This window comes from Phyllobates terribilis, unplaced genomic scaffold (genome assembly GCF_046119375.1).
Source record: "Phyllobates terribilis strain yellow unplaced genomic scaffold, ASM4611937v1 Scaffold_3__8_contigs__length_932513732, whole genome shotgun sequence".
Classification (NCBI taxonomy): Eukaryota; Metazoa; Chordata; class Amphibia; order Anura; family Dendrobatidae; genus Phyllobates; species Phyllobates terribilis.
Window position 1 is genome coordinate 8,327,614 of NW_027362763.1, and position 6,066 is coordinate 8,333,679.

General features: G+C 45.8%; 2 non-coding genes across 2 annotated transcripts; both read left to right on the forward strand.

Moving 5' to 3' along the window:
* The first annotated feature begins 2,622 nt into the window (after positions 1-2,622).
* TRNAS-AGA (transfer RNA serine (anticodon AGA)) lies at positions 2,623-2,704 on the forward strand. The gene has a single exon. It is a non-coding gene; the product is annotated as a tRNA-Ser (tRNA).
* Positions 2,705-5,618: 2,914 nt separating this feature from the next.
* TRNAN-GUU (transfer RNA asparagine (anticodon GUU)) lies at positions 5,619-5,692 on the forward strand. The gene has a single exon. It is a non-coding gene; the product is annotated as a tRNA-Asn (tRNA).
* The last annotated feature ends 374 nt before the right edge of the window (positions 5,693-6,066 follow it).

Genomic DNA, 6,066 nt, shown 5'->3' on the forward strand with positions numbered 1-6,066 from the left:
TGTAAAGGACTTGGGGTAGGGCAGACCCCCACCTGGGTAAGGCTCCCCGTTGTGTTGGTGATATGGACACCCGGTCACAGACCACACTGTGACCTTAAGAACTCAATCTGTGCGTCGTCTGTCTGTTATTGTTTTATGGTTATGCATATTGTCTTTGTTAACTGTTTAATCCCGGAGTACTAAATTTTACTAGGTGGGAATGTGTCACCCTGGCCTGGATGCCACAAAATGTAATAAAGCTGTGTCTGAGAGCAAGGGGGAGGTTCTCTAGTCAGGGGAACATTAGCATGCAATGCCTCCTGTCTCAGGCCAGTAGGGGGAGCTGGCTGCCCCTATAAAAGCTGGTACTGGGGGCAGGGTTAGAGAGAACTTGATGACCTGTCTCAGGACTGAGACTTGTCCCAGAGCAGAGCAGGGACAGACAGTTGTGTTGCACCTAAGAGGAAGTGTGGCAGGAGAGCCACAAGCCAGAGACAAGAGGCGAAGAGAGCCTGTCTTGGCAGATAAAAGACTTACTTTACCAGACTTTGGTGTCTGAGGCTGGGAGGATTCTCCATCCTCCAGCAGAGAACCAGTCCGCAAGGGACTGTATATTCCTTGGCCTAAGAAGCCTGGAGGCCCTGCCACAACAGAAGGGACCAGCAAAGCCATACAAGGCTGGGAGCAGAAAGGAACCCACGTCGCAGGTCATACAAGCGAGAATACACGGAGAGCTCGGAAACGTGGGCTGTTACCCTATAAAGAGGAGATAGCCAGAAGGAGCCCAGAAAGCACAGTAGGCCTACACCCTCACCCTGACCAGGGCCAATTTCCCCGTTGCTCTCAGACATCCAGGTCCCCTCCTAGCCGGGACTGTTTGTGGGTCAATTTACCTGTTCTAGTAAAGACCCTGGACTGCAACCTGTTGTCTGTGTGCTCCTTGCTCCTCCAGCACTATCAGCACTGGGACTCCCACTACCATCACTCCCAACATCCATTATACTGCCCTGGGGCTGTACTCTTCCCGTGGGGAGTCACACTACCCTAGCTGCACACCTCATCAGCCCCAGCGGTCTGCATGCAGCGGCGGTTCCTAATAGCCGCAATCCACGGGTGGCGGACATAATCAACAGCACATAATGGACTACCACTGGCCTGACCACCCTGAGCCACGGAACCGGGTTGCCACTACTACTCCCATCGTTCCCTATTGCCCGGATCCGAGTGCCCCACGGCCCAGGGGGCGAATCACGTACACCAAACTATTTTCAACAGAGATATTTTTGTGTCAGAACACTCAGGAGACACTACTGTTTTTTTTACTGCAAAAAATGCGAAAAGCTGAATAATAGAGATTTTTTACCATGGAACAGCAAAACCACAGTTTTAATTTACTGGTGTATATACCAGACTTTTTAAAATATATAGATTTGCGGCTGAACAGTGAGCGACACACTCAAACGGTTTTTTTTTAGACACCAAAGGCCCAAAACTGGATACTACAGAGATTTGACCCATGGAAGTGCAAAACCACACTGGGATTTGTCAGGCGTACACCAAACTATTTTCAACAGATATATTTGTGTCTGAAAAATCAGAGACACACTTTTTTTTGTGGGGGGGGGGGGGGGGGACACCAAAAGGTTAATAAGACGGGTATTTGTACAGTGTGAAGGAGGAAAAAAAAAGAGGATTTAGATGAAAAAAAAGGATTTTTCCTGGCCCCTGAGACCTGGAGCTAAGCCCAGCAATTTCAGCAACAGGAGCACACAGGACTGTAATGCAGTGATTGCTGGTATAACCACTGCGTCTCATATACAGCCTGCCTGCCTGCCTGATATCTGGGATGGATATTAGTCCTGAGAAGGACTGTTTGTTTGTTCTGGCAGCCTTTACAGACCCTACACTAACTATTTCGCAGGAAAAATCTCTCCCTAAATCAGCAGCGCTGTCCCTACACTGTCTGATCCGGAGCGACTGTGTCCAAGATGGTGGCGCCCGGTTTTAAATACTCAAGGTGACACTGTGCGGCCAGCCAATCAATGTAATGCCCACAACCAACATGGCTGCGGCATTACAGTGACTGGCTGGCAATCCCGGCATGTTCGTTGGCTCTGTAAAGAGCGCCAAACATGCAGGGCGGAGACCCGAGCTCCCGCCGAGTAACCGGAAATGCTCGATGATGCTCAGGCGAGTACCGAGCAGTGTCGAGCATGCTCGCTCAACAATAGTTATAATCTTTTACTCGTTATCCCATAGTTACCCGAATTACTCCTTATTACAGTACGAGGCAACTATCACTGGAGAACTACAAGGTCTCAGTGTTCAGAGGTCTACAAGAGCCGAGTAACGGCCCCGAGTGGTGACTGCACGGAGATCGTGTATCCATTACACCCATAATATCACAAAAGAAAGCAACAAACATAAAGAAACAATGACCGATCCCCAGGAGGACACTAGTCCCAGATGTCACCAGAGGAAAGTATCACATGGCTGCCGGCAGGACCTCACGTGTAGGATCGATGTCTCCTCCTCGGAGCACATTGTGGAGTTGGGTGGTGACACTAATGTCTTCTCCTCAGAATAGAGAACGCTGTGTGTGTAGATAGTGAGCTGGTGACTCCACATCTGGTGTAAACAGCTGTAGTCGTGGCCGAGTGGTTAAGGCGATGGACTAGAAATCCATTGGGGTTTCCCTGCGCAGGTTCAAAGCCTGCTGACTACGTGTAAGATATATATTTAAAAAAAAAAAAAAAAAAGAAATCCTAATTTAATCTAAAATGGGAGGCCGTTGTATATACAAGGCTGTCGTAGGTGGACTGACTACTCCTGTCATTTCTATATGACTGACGGATCAGTTGTAAAACTCATTTTCTATACGATTATAGAAGTAATCCACCTCGCTAGTGCCACCTATAGGTGGATATCCTGTAAATCATCTAAAGAGTTAGAAATTTACAAGGCACGGGCCTTTAGGGCCAGTAACAGGATCATTTTCTTCTTTATGGAGAGGATCTATCTTGGGTACTTTACATAAAGACTTATTACCAACTAGATCCTCATAAGGAGAATCCGGAGCTTCCATGGATCCGGACGATCTCTGACTGTAGAAACCTCCCTCATCGGTGATTACTGTAATGTACTGATGTAACGTCTGCCATCAGGAGACGGGTCTGGAGACTTTCTGGGGGGTCTTAGTTCTTTTCTTGCCCTGCTGTCCAGTTCTAGGATGCCCGGTGTTGTCTGTTTATGAAGATGCCGGTCCCACAATGGCTGATCCATGTTCATGATTCACATTAGTGATTGGTGTCATATTTGGATAGTTAGGAGGCTGACACCATCTGTTGGTGACCTGAAATAACATTCAATGGGGGTGTTGATGGGTTGACAGTGGGAGCCACCCCCTCTAACTGTTTTGGTGTTATGGCCGCTATTGGTTGTGGCATCTAAGGAAACAAAGAGGAGGAGCGGTGCGAGACCAAGAGCGTGATACTTACCTAACTCCTGTAGACAGTTTAAGGCCTTCGATACGACGACCAGTCGTGGCCATCACACCTAAAGAACACATCAAAACAGAAAGTATAACCTGCCATAGGGTGACACGAGAGGTAAAAGTTGCAGTGAAAAGCATGATCCTAAGCACATGAGAGGAAATGGGATCGATACCTGCATCCTTCACCTTTTCTCCAAATGGAGGAACAGTTATAATTGAGTTATTCTTTTAATTTTTTAGTCCTGATCAAGTAATCCCCCTGTTTAAACTGTATTACAGTATGAGGCGACCATCACTGGAGAACTACGAGGTCCTACTATACAGAAATCTACAACAGAAGAGTAACGGCTCCGAGAGGTGACGGCACCGAGATTGTACGGCCATTACTAATCACCCAGGAGCCGATAGAGCCGAGCACCGCACTACTAATTACTTTCAACCCTACAAAATTGTGGGAGAAATTCTGTCACAGGACAGAGATATCTTTGTACTGAGTTCACCAGTAGATAAAAAAATATTATGAATTGAGAGTCCTCAGTGGCTGATACCTTCTAATGTTGAACTGAAAAGATGGTGATAAACATCAGCTCTGGGGACTCCACCGGTCTCTTCATCAGGATCAGTATAATACAAAATTTGAAGGGTCACAGATTTATACTCAACATAACACAGTATAATGCAGTAATAAGACAAGTGTCGTGAAGCAGAACGATCAATCTGAGAAGGGGAGAAGCAGATGTGGCAGTAAATATTGATTGAGCTCTGGTCCAGGTTTGTGATGACCCCACAAGGTCAGAGGTGCACATTTCTTAATTCATGTAAAAAGACATAAATCCATCCAATATCTGCTTTCCTGCTCTGTATGTGTCACCGGTCATCATAAGTTTGTGCTCCCAGACTCTTCTGTCTCTGAGATGTGTATTTTTCTTTCAATACCAGCAATTTCATGTCCATGATGCTATGATCAGGGCTACAGAAATCTTTAGCCACTAGTAATCTTTTTCCTTTAATCATTTGGCGATTTGCAATTGTAGTCACCTACCATCCAGATTTGGACGATAGGTGACTACTAGAGGGATCCAGTGGCTTTCTTTAGTTTTGTAATGTAGGAGATGATTCCTTGATATTCTAGTGGCTTTTGCAATCTCATTTTTAATTGTTGTTGGATGGTAGCCATGATTCAAAAGTGATATATAGGGTCTGGCAGGGTTGGACTGGCCCACCAGAGAATCGGAGAATCCTCCGGTGGGTCCTGGCTTCTCCTTCAGGAGAGTTCATAGTGCAAATCTTGCAGCTGCTATGGGGCACTTGAGTGGGGGAGAAAGGTGGACCCTCAGAATCAAATCCTCTGGTGGGCCCATTGTTCTTCAGTCTGACTCTGGGGTCTGAACATTTCTCAGTTTATCTGATGGCTCAATGCGATTTTATGTGTTTGGGATGAAACCTGTCCCATTTAAAGTGAACCTGACAGCTGATACATAATGCCACGCTCGTGGCCACCGGCTGTATGATCTCAGCCAGGTATGTTTAACTCTAAAACGCTGCAGCATTTCATAGAAAAACATATTGTAATGGCCCCCGGGGTCCGAGACGCGCTGTAGGAGATTGTCTTCAAACTGTTTTCCCATAAACCTTCATATATAAAATAAAATACAAGGAACAAAAAACACATCAAGCCCATAAAAGAAGATCACATAAAAGTTGTGATGGAGTTTTATAAGCTCGCAGACAATACGACAGTGATGAAATGTATTCAATACCGTTATATTGTTTTCTAGTTAATAACAATATTTATTCACATAATACAACTATAGAATTTCTCAGGAAACAATTGAAACTTAATTTACCTTTCCAGGAATCGAACCCAAGACCGTCCATATGAAAACCCGACATCATCCAGTGTTATAAAACCCAAGAGAGGAGCCACCGATACCTAAACGTAGAGACCTCCCAAGACATCGTCTGAGCGATCATAAGTCACTGGAATAAGAATGAGAATGTCTGAATGTAGAGGAAATTCCCAGGATTCTGTGGTGTCGTCCTCCGACCCAGGAGCTCAATAGTCACCATCAGCCGCTAATGAGCAATGTGCACTGAGCCGAAATGTTGGTTATTTGCTGTTCAGGCAGAGCTGCTGAGCAGAGACGTCTCTGTGGCGCAATCGGTTAGCGCGTTCGGCTGTTAACCGAAAGGTTGGTGGTTCAAGCCCACCCAGGGACGTCAGTGTCTTTTGCTTGGACAGCTACCCAAATTGCTTTATGTTGTCAATTAATAATTTTACAAAATTCACGGATTCTATGTAATTCGCATTTTTGGAATACAAGTAACGTGAACCCAGCAAAACAGCCCCTATAAGGCACAGATCTGTAATTAGTGTCCATCAGAAGAACTTCTCATGTAGTCAGCAGGATACAAATCTGCACATGGAGATCTTAACAGATTTCTAGTCCTTTGTCTCCACCAAGCGACCAAGCGACGCGGCTTCACTTGTCTCCTGGTAAATCATTCACAGAAAGTCACTTTTCTTTTTTGGCTTGTTCCATTCATTGGTATCTTATGCGCCAGTTTCTTCAGTGTCGCAGGCGGTTCTTACA